Below are 13,785 nucleotides of genomic sequence, written 5' to 3' on the forward strand. Positions count from 1 at the left end.
ATTCCACTGAAGCCGGATTGGAGCCCTGACATGCTGACGGGTTCTAAACCACAGGGCCTGGAAGGGAAGGAAACCCGGGACGGCCACCCTGCCCGCCCTGTGCCGTGCGTCTCCTCTGTAGTGGATTTGCTCCCGCAATCTAGAAGGAATGCTATTGAGAATTTTCAGCCAAAAGTGCAACACTGGAGAGAGCAGTTCCATTAAAATAGATGGACTGCTATTTAATGGGAGAGGCATGTTCTCATTTAGAGAGCGTACGTTTCACTGGTATTCCTGGTTTGAAAACACACATCGGGGTTTTATGCAAGAGGATTTCAAGAACACATATTTCAAAGCAGGCAAACTAGACAGCGGCACTGCCGCTATTATTTTGCCCAGGAGTTTCAGCGGTAACTTCCTGGGATGTGAAAAGGAGGACATGACTCCTAGCCAGCCATTGAGTCAAGAAAGTTAAATACTCCTGCCACTCTAGGAGGGAAACCCAAGCTGTTTTCCTGGTTAACTGGTTCTTCTAGAGGCGGGGTCTGAGACAGCACAGTGAGCTCTCCTCCGCAGCTCTGCAGAAGGCTCCCTGGGCAGCACTAACACGGGGGGTTCTTGTCTACGTTAACACAGCGCGGGTCCCCTCCTTGCCTCCTTGCTGCGCTCCAGACTCAAACTTGGCTTTGTGCTATGCTTATGAATGAATGAAACCGTGTTGTTCATTACTATGAAACAATATTAAATGTCATGTCAGCTTGAATTTACAGACATGAAATTGCAGCTCGCAACTCCGGGAATGGTTTGTGCATGTTATACGTGATGCATTATGCAGCAGGAGAGGGCTGGTTGCTGCTCAGTCTATTGTTCAGTGACCTAGTTCTCTACTGAGCATGTTTGGCATTAGACAGAAACACGCCGAGTGTTCTTTTCTAGAAGATGTTTAGAAACTTGGAAATGTTCTTAAAGAGCAAACATACAATTACTTGATAGAGGCTGTGTCTCGTTTGTACAGTCTCACTACGTTTGTGCTTTCTAATATGATTATTTCTGAATATCATTATATTTCTATAATTAATTCCCATCAGTCAAATTGTGCAGAAAGTCTTCCAGTTCCCCTTCATCATGGAATGTGTTGAAATCTGTGTTGGAAGAAAACACAGCATAAACCTTGCTTTAATCTAGCACCATTTCTATGAAAGCATTACAACAAAATTATCATTATGCATTTCCCCAACTGGGTAACACTAGTTACAACCATGTGGGGAAACCTCTAAAATACAACACTTACTAAAAAAAAAAAAAGAAAAACAGAATGAAAATACAAAGCAAACTAGGTATGGCTCCCCAGTATCTTCGGAAGTGAAGACAGCGCTGCGAGAGAACAGATGAGCCCAAACACAGGCCGCGGCAGAAAGTGCCTGCAGAGCCAGGTGGGGGGTTCACACGGCATCGAGGGAGGACAGCTACTTTCACTCAACCAGGTCCTATTTTTGAGTAGCACTTCTGGCTGTCATGATGTAAAGAAAAAGAATTAAAGTGAAGATGAGTGGCTCCAGGGAAAGCACAATATTCCACCTTTGTCTTGTCACATTGTTTCCCATCTCAAATATTTGCACGTGAACGCTTCCCGGTGTCGGCGTTCGGATGTGACACCTGCAAAATCTGCTGAAGAACCACCTTCCACTGTGTTTTCATGGAGGGGGAACAACTTTCTCTGAAGATCAACAGACCCTGCTACCTATCAATATGCATATTTCAAGTATCTTTCTAGTCACTCATTCTCTTTGATTTTACTGGAAAATATTCTCAGTAAATAAATAAATAAATAAAGTTCCTAAAAGAATATCAATATTTTGACAAGGAAGGAGATGAGGGAAAATTGCACGCCATGGTTTGTAAAATCCTAAGACAACAAAGCTTACATGATGATGATATATTTTCTTTTATATAAAAAAAAAAAGTGCACTCGCAATTCAGTAGTATCAGCTTGTTTTTAATCATAACAAAAAACATTCAGAACATTCAACAACACATTCACAGTGTCTCTGAAGTCATGCATTTTTCTGACTTCACTGAAAAAAAAATTCTTCTGCAGAGATACTTTGCTCATAAAATATCAATATTTTGACATGGTAGAAGTCAAGGAAAAATACCCCATGAAACACTTGTTAAATAGGCAGAAAATAAATCAATGATGAAAACTGTTTGGGGTGGTGGGCTGCATTTTATATTTGGTAATATTAAGCACTTGTGTTTGAGATTAAAGTAGGACCCCGCAAAGTCATGCCGTTCATACAAATTTCTACCTAGTCTCCCAGAAGATTTCCTTCTTTTCTTCAAAGAATAGCTCAGAATATTTATTTTCCAGCCACATAACCATAAGATAAGAGGGCCTGATGTCTACACGTTAGCTCTGGGCAGCTGAGCTAAGCAAAGATTTTACTAGTGAGGTTGAATGCGAGCTTAGTAAATACAGGATGTGGACATGGGCACAGGGAGAAATTCAAGGCTACTTTAATTCAAAGAGGCTTCAACTTCTAGCCATTAAATGCCAATGGGTATGCTCCTATATGGAACAAATATAAACTGTGGATGGCAAGTTCTTAACTCTAAATTTTTCCATGCACTTGGACAAGCTCTCACAATGTACTTAGCTCCCAAGTAAGCTATTTTGGAGATATAAGCAAAACACCTCCATGCTAACTTAACCTTAACCCCCCAGGAAAATTCCCCAGTTGTCACCTTGATAGAGAAATGTGCATTCTACATGCAATGATGTGATCACTGTGATGCGTATGCATTGTCCGTCACTAACATGCAGGCAACATCAAAGTTACTGAAAAAAATGAAAGTCAGCTCTGCTGTGTTGTAGGACGTTGGCTAAGTGCTTTGAAATTATGATGTATGAGGTAGATGTTGCATATTAAATAAAGATATTTAAATGATAAAGCCCCCTTTAGTGAGAGCTGATGAATGTTAAATGTTACAAGCCACAGGACCAAGGCATCCGTCATCTTCACATGTTATCAGAGTCAATGACGGGGCAGCCTCACTCATGATAGATAGACTGCCGCATTATTATCCCTTATTTCCAGAGTCACTGAACAGACCATTCAACTCCTCAGGCATTAGTTTTAACTTTGCATTAAATTAGCAACTTTTCCCTCCCTACCATGGCAAGATTGATCCATGTTGTCTTTGCATCAGTGGAGAGAGAGAATGGATTTGGGGTAACTAAAAGAACAGAGGTTTGTTTCCATCTAGGGAAAAAAAAATCAACTTCCTTGTACTGGCAACAAATGTAAAATTGTGATATGGGGAAAGAACAGCAATGAAACAGTAAGCACACAATAATGGCTTTTCTTTGCGCTTAGATAAAAGCTGAATTTTTGATGTGCACAGTATATTTTAATAAAATTTTATATACTATGTTTTATACACTTATTGGCTATTCCATAATAATGTGTGTGCTAACAGTAAAATTGCTCTTAAATTTATGTGTGTTATTTATACGTTCCCACGTAACAATGCTTTTTGTTGTAAAAAATATTCTGTTTATTAATGTAACTTTACAACCACTGCATCCGAGATCCGTGGTAAATTAATGACATTTTTATTATTTTATAGTGTCATTAAATTTTTACTGATCACTCCATCAAACAGAGGCAGTAAAGGCCATAATGTAAACGGGGACACTTAGATCAGGCAGCAGGAAGACATTCCATATACTCTGAAGAAAACTGCTAGCCATAAATGATATTTATACCATCTTTAAGCATGTTGGAATACTTAGATAAGTTTGGCAAAACTGTTTCAGTAGTAGAGTGGATTGTGTACTTAAATAACGGTTTGCTTGCCAGCGAGACAAGCCTTTCACACTGTGTGTGAGATGACTTACTGCAGCCATCTCCTGGAGAACAACATGTGAAACGTGATGATGCCATGGCACCCTCCCCTCTGGACTGCCGAGACTGACCAGCCCATGCCACACCTCAAACGATGTCAACACGGTACCCTCTTCTACAAGCTGAAATGGAAAACCGTCCATGCCGAGAGAGGCTTTTTGTTTGTTGCATTACAAACATATAGCTTTCATTTGACAGGTAGATATGGCTGGACAATGATGTGATATGTTTTATTCCAATGCTCTAAATAAGAGGTGCTTTACCAACCTTTGTTCAAAGCTCGTTTCTAAAGGATGTCAGATTATGGGGCCATTCATAACAGCTACAGAAAATATTCCTAAGGGGTCATTACCTATATTGCAGTTAAAATAGGTAAAAAATAATTATCTCATTACTTTTACATGTAAAATACATTTAATTAATATACCCTACAGTGGCTCAGTCTGTCTACAGAAGGTGTGTGTGTGTGCGTGCGCGTGTAAGTGTACACACATATATAATACAAATATTGTATAATACTTTATAAAATATATACATATTATATATTATATTTCGGTACAGTATATATTAAACTGATAAGAACAGATACTACACTTGATCTTAGCCAAAAGGCCGAGAAGCGATGTTTTTCTGTACAGTATATAGAAGACAGTAAATAGAAAATTTTATGCTCATGTAATCACAAATTTAAAACCACCTATCTCCTGCATGGGGTTTTGACATGAATATTTTTTAAGGAAATAAGAATTTCATTGTTATATCCTAAAATATTGTCTTTAAATATTAAAGACTTGTAAAATCGCTTAGATTTGCAACAAGAGAAATGTGCAGGGAAAGTTAATACTGCAGCGCCACCAGTCATGTCTGTGTGTGCTCCTGAAGCAACGTTTACTAAGAGAAATAACAAACACATGCATTATGAATGAAAATTCTCTAAGGCCACCACAGTATTCTGAGATCTAATCTATCTTCAAAGTTTCAGTTTTGTCAAAGTACCACCCAAAAGAAATCCTGTCATTTCATCCCAGCTCCAAGTTTCAGTGTCTCTCCGACCCAGGAAAAGTCCTCCCTGTACGAAAAGTCAAGACCTCCCTGCAAAAGCAGCTTCCCCCACAGTACGGTTCGTCTCTGCTCTGCTTGCTCCTCTGTGCTCGTTAATCATTCAGGCTTGCTGACTGTCCTTTCACAGAGCCTCTTGCACTGGTCCCTGTCCTCACTGGTCTCCGTGATCAAAAACTAGCACACGCCCTCCGCCTGCACACCAGGGCTGCCGCCTCCTTCCGGTCTGCCTGGCCCTTGATGCTGCCCTTCCCCAGGCCGTCTACTCCCCCTCCTCACAGGATTCCACTTAATGTCTCATGGCTTCCTATGTTCCACTGCATTTCACCCAAACTCCTCTACCTGCCTTTGAAGATCCTTTATAACCTGCTCCCCATTTGTCTTTTTTTTAACAAGATTTCCTACACCGCTCCCATCATACACCCTCTGCCCGGGGTGGGGACAGTAACTCGCCTTGCCATAACACCATGATCACCCCTGCCCCCCTTCCTCCTGGCTGCTAGGATAATACTCCCTTCTCTCTTCTTCCTTACCAAGTTGTATTCATATTGAAAAACCCAAACTGTCCGTGAACTCATGTGCATCTCCAAGTCTTTTCCAACAGCGTCAAAATGTTTTTCGAGACGGGGACTGGGTCTTACACTTTTTCTATATATCTTACAATGTATTTAAGCATTAGTGTCCACACATATTTTCAGGATTTTACAAGGCCTGTGAATAATTTATCCACAGAAATCAAAAACACCCTATGCAAGTAAGTGCCCAAATGGAGCAGGAACTACCGACTTTCTAGTATTTCCAGTTTGTAAAAGAGATGTTTAGACTCCATACTCCACACTCTATTGGTAGTATCTCTTTGGTCAATAATAATCAAAACAAGGAAACCCAGAAAAATATCTTACACAGTAGAAGAATACAGTTTGATTATAGAACTTAATATTTTTCAAAAAGGGATGGGGGGCTGAAGCTGACTTAGAATTTCTGCATCTTAACACGTGCATTTTTGCAAAGTCTTTGCAAAACACTGGAAAAGAGGACAGTACCTACCAGAAATGCTTGGCTTTAAAAGCAGTACATGTTTTAAAAAATTTTTATGTTTGTTTTTTGCTCTGTTTTGTTTTAAAGCAGGACAATGTTAACTATAATACTGAGAGAGCCTGTATCTTATTCTGAAAAACGGTCTCAGATTCCATGCCCTGAACATATCTTTCCACAAGGAGATTCTCAAGAAGTACGACTTAAGCACACATGTGGTTACCTTTTTATTGACTTAGCAAGTTCTATCACTTTATTAGCCTTTATTTTATATCCTTTATTATACACTTAGGATTGTAATGAAGGATCAATAATGTAGCCTTCCCACTGGAAAGTAATCACATATGCTTTTTAAAAGGTGATTTTTTTTTTGTTTTTTTTTTTTTGAAAGGAGTTTATTTGGAGACACTAGGTTTTACTTTCATAGTGATGGTCCCAGAGTCAGTAATCATGATAATAAAGACTGTGGCAGGGAGAAACAAGGTTCATTATTGAACCTCATTGTTCAATAACATTTTGTCTGCTGAAGCTATTAATTTGTCTAGCCTTTAATACACTCTTTACACCAAAATTGTGCTAGGACTCGTGAATTAGTTAAGCCTAAGTTTTCCCATTCTGTTTGCCTCCGTAGCACAAAAGCATGGAGGGGACGTGGGAAAGAGTGTCACTTGCCACTCACTACTGTGTGCAAGGGTCTGTCCAGTGAGTATTTCCCTTGACCCTCACACCAATACTATGAGGAAAATATTGCTACTGTTATCAACTTCATAAGAGAAGAAGAAGATGAGGCTCAAAAAAGATTTTTAATATTTTATTTAAGTCACTTAACCAAAATTCAGATGGCTATTTGTGCCAAGGTGAATTCAGAGTCGTAACTCTAGAACTTAATTACTCTGTGACTTCTCTGAGCCTGTTTCCTTGTTTGTAAAATGGAAAAGGAAATGCTCACGCCGCAGAACTCTGACGATTAAATGAGAGATTAGATGTATGAGTGCTTTGCAAAATTAAAGCAACTCATAAAACATCCACTTCTGTTAAACATATTATCTAGTGTGTCCTAAATGTTTCAAAGCTAAATACTAATGAAGATAGGGTCCTACTCTAAAGGCCAATACCCAATTTCCTGTATCAACCGTGCAATTACATACCCAAAGATGCTTTCCTTTTTGACTTGGCTGATAAGCATCTCGGAACTAAATTTAAATCAAAATGTTAGTAACCATGTAGTATCTGGGTCTTGTCATTCTCTACTTATAAGCTCTCAAAGGCTCCCCATGATCTGCAGTGCAGAATCAAACTCCTCGTATAACCTTTCAGGGTCTGGCTCCTGCTTGCCTCCTCAGCTTCATGTCCCACTCATCTCGGTTCATAGTCTCTGTCCCAGGAAGATGGAAGTTCTTGGAGTTTCCTGGATAAGCGATGGTATTTTATGCCCTTGTGTATTTGCATATACTATTCTCTCTTAGAATGGCCTTCCTTAGTCCTTTCTAGGCCTAATTAAAGCATTTCTCCGGGATAAAAGAAATGTCCTCCGCCAGCTCTAGGCAGAAATTATGGCATTCCATCACCACACCAAGTTTATAGAAAAATGTTTTGCAATTATTGGTTTATACGTTTGCTTACGTTTCCCCAACACACTCCTTAAGATGTGGTGTTCATGTTTTATTATCTTCACATCATAAGTTCCTACCATTGGTGCCTCTCATGCTTCTTTCAAATACTAGGTGCTTTGGTTGCTAAATCCTAATAATCCTGATAAGGTTATTTTCCTCTCTTTTTTCATTTTCATTTAATTTTTAATTTTCAGACCTTGTTTGAAAACAGTGACACATAGATGATTAAAAGGTAGATAAATGCAAAGGAAGGTGTGTGAGTCAGTAGAACAATATAGTGATCTCCTGGTAACGATTACCCTAGTACTGAGACACAGTATAGTCTGCTTAGTTACTATTATTCAAAATGGCTCTGGCAAGAATTTTCCCTAAAATCTCAAGCACCACCACCACCATCACCGCCGCCTCCAATATTCTTTTCATATGCTCTTACATTGCTTAGCAATTCATTCTTTGAATTAATTAACAATGCTGTTATTTTATGAAAGAACAATAAACTATTAAACAAAATCATATTAATTTCAGTTTAATTCCTCTAGAGAAAAAAGAGCATCTCAAGAAAAGATAATGTAGATAAAATCACATGAACAGAGACATAAAAAGCATTTGGTCCAGAGAAAATACCTTCACAAAAGTTTGGCAATACCCAAGCTAAGCAAAGATGGCTGTTAGGGAACGAACTGTGTCCTCTTAAAAATCGTTATGTTGACATCCTAACTCCTGGCCTAGTATCTCAGCGTGCGATGGTGTTTGGAGATAGGGCCTTTACAGAGATGATCATTAAAATGAAACCATTCGGTGGGCCCTCATGCTTTCTGACTGGTGTCTTCATAAGAGGAGGAATTTAGGACATACAGACACACAGGAGATGCGTGCTCACAGAGGAACACCATGTGAGGACCCAGCAAGAGGGCAGCCATCTGCCAGGAGAGAGGCCTCAAGGGAAACCAATCCTGCCAGCATCTTGACCTTGGGTTTCTAGCCTCCAGTTGTGGGGAAAAGATTCCTGCTGTTTAAGCCGCCCAGTTGGTCGTATTTTGCTATGGTGGCCCTAGAAAACGAATACAATAGCAACTTCTGCCCCTTATGTCTTCCGAGGCTCTTATCAGTAACCAAAAAACATCAAGTAATAAGGCAACAAATGTTAGCCTCAGAATTTCTGTCCTGCTAGCCTCAGAAGCATTCCTCTGGTAGCTTTTTCATTAGGATCTAGCAGTGGGTCTATCTATGGACAACTCTGTCTATCTATCTGTCTGTCTATCTAGCCATCCATCTATCATTTTATGAGATGATTATTACATCTTGTGTGTCTAGGATCTTCCAAAGATAGAGTTCTCCCTTAAAGGGAAGGAAGACTTGAAAGGGCTTGGCAAAATGTTCCTAAAATTCCAGAAGACTCATATTTGAGGCAAGACACAGAACGAGCCCAGACTGACGTAAGCCACTCAGACGGCCTCTCAGGACGCTGACACATGCCGCTGGACAACACGCTCCTTGGGAGAGGGAGTGCCCCCTGGCCCTCTCTGCCCCCAGCCGGGGCTGTGCCCGGGGAACACAGAAAGGCATGCAGCGCACCGCCTGCTGAAATCAACTGGTATCTGTAGAGCTTCTGGTGGAGACGTTTTCTGGAGCTCACAAAAATATTCTCTAATGATACATTACGAGTTTCCCTCAGGATCTGAAGAGGACACCAAACTAAGCAACTCCTCTCTCCACGCCCCTGGCAAGAACGGCACCCTGTGTGTCTCCTGCAACACACACTTGGACTCTTGTCACTGATCATCAGAGGAGAAATGATAAAGTAGCATTAACTCTGAAGATATGAGACCCTTTGAGTCTTGGGAGCCACTGAGCTAAATTAGTTTCATCGGGATTATAGTGGTTACGGAACCCCTTTAACCAAATGCTTTCTGCCTCATTCATATGGTTTTAATATGGTTTTAACCAATTGCAAGGTTATTTATAAGTTTGCAACTCCCAAGTAGAGTAATAAAGTGTTCAGATTTAAGCAAATCCAGTTGTGTGGCAGCCCAACTTCTACTTATATGTGGTTTCCAACTTTTTATTTGTGTACAGAGACATGATGCATATTTGTTCCTGAATGTTCGCCGATTAACTGTTAGTTTCAATAACAAGTTCACAAAAATGCCATTGTAAAATTACACAAACTCCTCCTAAAATTGAACATGTAATTTTAAAACTGAAAAATTTTATCTCTACTTAAACCACCAGCAAGACTTTATTATTCTAACATTTATCACATGAACAAAAAGTCACAATAAAATTAATGACCAGCTAAGCAAATGTCTTTGTCCAAAAATTTATCTTGGGAATTCAGTTTGCTCAAAATTTAGGTACTTTTCAAATACCTATCTAATTTATAATGTGTACTTTTAAAATAGTGTTTGTAGAAACACAGGTGCAGTTTATTCAAGCTAAAGACACCAAAGCTATATAAAAACAGGAATGAATATTTTCTTCAAAACTATACCTGTTCTTTCCATTTTAGCTGACAAACTGATAAATTTGAAGGTTTTTTTTTCTCAGAAACATACACTCACACAGAAAATGGAAAATATGTAAGGTATTGCCACCAACCATTTCTTTTATAAATAAATATAAATACACACACACACACACACACACACACATCTCAAAATCTCCTAAGAGATTTGGTTATAATTTTAAGAAATGTGTGTGCTACAAAAATAACATATCTTAAAAAGAAAAACTAGGAAGCATGAGAAAGTTTTGGTGGCAGAAGGAAATGTAAAGCCCTCGGCCCTTGGGGAGCAGGAGGTTAGGACTCCCACTTGAAGTCCCGCAGCCAACCAGTGACACACCAGGAACAGGTCTCTGGCCTCCAGGCCGGACTCCCACTCCCTCTGAGCCCCTCCCTCTCTGAGCCCCTCCGCAGCGCGCGCCCTTGCCCTGGACAAACTCCGAGTCCCTCACCACCTCATCCGTAACACGAGGGAGCTGCGCTAACTTCCCTCTACGGTTTCCTCCAGCATTCAAATCTGATGATTCCGTGATCCTGGATGTTTTTGCTCCTGAGACCCACACTGCAGCACGCACTAGTAAAATCACTTTGCCAAATCATAAAAATTTTTGAGCAATTATTTATATTCTCAAGGAAATTGCTCAAAGGTAAGTCCATCTGTCAGACTAGCCTACCAAACCATTGTCACACTTAGCTGAAAAGCATTGGTTTGCTGCTACTGCAATTCCATCTCCACCACAGGAGAAAGTGGCAGACGAGCGGGGGGGGGGGGGGGGGGGGGGGGGGGGGGGCAGGGGAAGGCAAAGGAAAGAGGCAGGCAGAAAGGCAGAGCCCAGAATCGGAGGGAACACTTCCATCTAAGGTGGCGTAAATATGCCTCCACCTCCCTGCTTTTGGTACACTTGACGGTGGCACCAGCAGCATCCGTCTCTTTTTGTCTGCAAGCAAAGGAACACAAACTCAAACACTGCTGGTGAGAAGAGGGCCTCTCTTCAGAAAAAAGTAAAAAACAACTCCTTGCTGTCAAGACTTTGCCTATTCTACTGTTACCCTCCTGTAGGAAACAGGAAGTACGAATAAGGTCAAGGAACGTCACAAGTGACTTTTCAAACAAAACACAAAATTAAAAATAACCCAAGACTATGTCTGATAATGTGTGGGGGCAGAAGTTTTCTTTAAGATTCAGTAACATTAAAATTTAGAAACTGTTTCATTTCATGAAAAATTTAAAAACCAATTCAAAATTGAAATTTCAAAAATGAGTTTTAAAAAGGAAGAAAACACTGAGGACTCTGTTCAGAATAACGATTCTGATGTGGCAACATCACAAAGGACGAGAGATAATGTCCAACTGTGGAGATATGTGTTAATTGTATGGTTTTCCAAAGATGTGGCAGAACTGATATCAATCACAGTCTAATTACCATTACTTCCAACACAGTTAACATGTAGTTACCACAATAACGTACAATTAACTGGTGTCACATTGCACACCAGACTAAATAACATACAAATTAAAAATTCCCAAATGTAGCCATAATTCTCCTCTGGCTCTTAAAAGAAAATAAAATAAAACAACTTTGCTCTGATAATGTCACAGCATTTTTCAGGAATTGGTGTAATTATTTCAAAAACGGAGGAACACGACATATAGGTGAGAAAGAACGGTTTATAGCTGTACAGTGAAACACTGCCCGGGGAGAGAGACCTATATATAATCAACACAAATTTAAAGTGAATAATCTAAAGCTGTTTTAAATAAAAGGAGAATTGCCCACATGTTTTTTAAGTTCCTGAAAATCAGGCAGCTATATTTTAAAACCAAGTTCAAGAATGTCCTTGGTTTTTACTGATACCTAATGGGTATCTATCAACCCGGGAGCGGGCACCTGCATTAGTGGCGCTACGGAGGGACACAGACGTGGGCGGCTGGGCTAAGACAGCGTCCACAGGATTTCTAGTTTGCTACGTGAAGTGGCAAAATCGTGTCTCAATATGAGCCATTTCCTTCTCAGGAGGGGAACGGAGGACAAAGAATGCTATCGCTCAGTGCGAAGAAGTAAAACTCCTCCTTGGAATGTCTCAAGTCAGCAACAACACAGGAGCCTCAACCGCACCGGCGAGGGGCGCACGCGGGGACACGTCCACACCAAGCGCTCCTCGAGGTCTCATTAGAATAGGACTGAAAATGGCAGGGTGCAATGCTGTGAAGTTGACGAGAGGACAAAGGAAAAGTAGCTGTATTTAAAACACAGCCCCAGTGTATCTGCTATATCCGTTTCAAACATCTGGGCTTCCAATTATTTATCGGACTCATGCGTAAGAGTTATTTGTGAACACTGCACACTGTTAGAGAACGGGAACATGCACGCTGCTTTGTGGAATACTTGCAGGATTGAACGCTTGCTAAATTCTGGAACAAATGGGGGAAAACTGTGATGAGGTTATTATCTTTCAGTCTGTGTGTGAAAACCACGAAGAGGTTAAACTGCTAAGAATAGATTTTGTAAACAGCCCGCTATTAATATAGCAGACAATATTTTATTAGAAACTTATGTTTTGCACATTTTTGAAGATTTAGTTAATTTCCTATTCTGACTTTTTTTTTTGGTATCTAAATGCTTACTTGAGATTAAATGAGGCTAGACACATTTGTAAAAGGCTGTGTACCTTCTTTGAAGATGACATAAGCATATGCGTAGACCCACAACACTCCTGGGGTAGTGTGTTCCCTGTGTAGTCAATACTTTCTCTTTTTCTCTGAATGGGGAGGTCCAGAGTAGATGCATCATGTTGGCACCCAGTTTCATGTTCTACTCTATTAAATTCATGACCTCTTTGCTAGGCTCCAAAGGAACCCAAACTGGGCAGGAAGGATGACAACAGAACAATGACGGGTACGTCATTATGCCACGTTATTTCCTCTTGTTCCCACAGCACCGCTGCATTCCTCTGATTATTGCAGCGTCCAAAAATGTGCTGATCACTGTGTGCGTTAGGCGACACTGCCAACCCAAGAAGCTAATATCCCAGACAGAGTACATTATGCATGTGATGTAAATGAGGTATGTGCTGGACACATGTCGGCTGTTTGTCATCCCAGTGCCTGCAAACAGGGCAATGGGTGCAAGGGCTTTTATTCCCTTCACTGTGTCCACAAACGGGGGAAAAAAAATCACCTGCAAATCACCTGCTCATGACAGCTGACTTTAATTGGCATGAACTTGAAATATTTCCATTTAAAGAATATTTGGGGGAGAGCTTTTCATTTGTTGTTATTCTATTGGAAAAGTAAAAGGTTTGTCATCTCCACCTTCAGAAAGTAGACACTGGAAAGCAGTGTATTATGGTCGCAACAGTGAGGGGAAAGACTAAACCAACTTTATTTCCCCAAAACAGAAATCGATCTTCAGCTTTTCATTGCAGCAACAATGTAAATACCAAGATAATAATAGCATTGAAGCTGAACTTATGATCTAGCAAATACATTAGAACTAGGTCTTATGATTCAAGTTTGGGAATTAGTGAGATTAAAAAACTTGGAATCTGGCTGCCCAGTCTCAAAGTGTGGGTTTCGGTGTAACTAGTCTTTTCCGCCGAACAAGAAATGATGCTTAGACTCCAGTTAAAAAGTTCTGAATGAAGTAAAAGCAACACCCCCAAGGGCTCTTTTTCTGGACCATCAATA

At 40.2% G+C, this 13,785-nt stretch overlaps 1 protein-coding gene and 1 pseudogene across 34 annotated transcripts in view; both read right to left on the reverse strand.

Annotated features, from left to right (window-relative positions):
- The window catches only part of SOX6 (SRY-box transcription factor 6), a 509,394-nt gene that overhangs the window by 41,100 nt on the left and 454,509 nt on the right, over positions 1-13,785 (reverse strand). The gene's annotated exons all lie outside the window — the stretch shown is intronic.
- On the reverse strand, positions 4,339-4,511 carry LOC118629207 (annotated as a pseudogene).

Source organism: Molossus molossus, unplaced genomic scaffold, assembly GCF_014108415.1.
Source record: "Molossus molossus isolate mMolMol1 unplaced genomic scaffold, mMolMol1.p scaffold_m16_p_13, whole genome shotgun sequence".
Classification (NCBI taxonomy): Eukaryota; Metazoa; Chordata; class Mammalia; order Chiroptera; family Molossidae; genus Molossus; species Molossus molossus.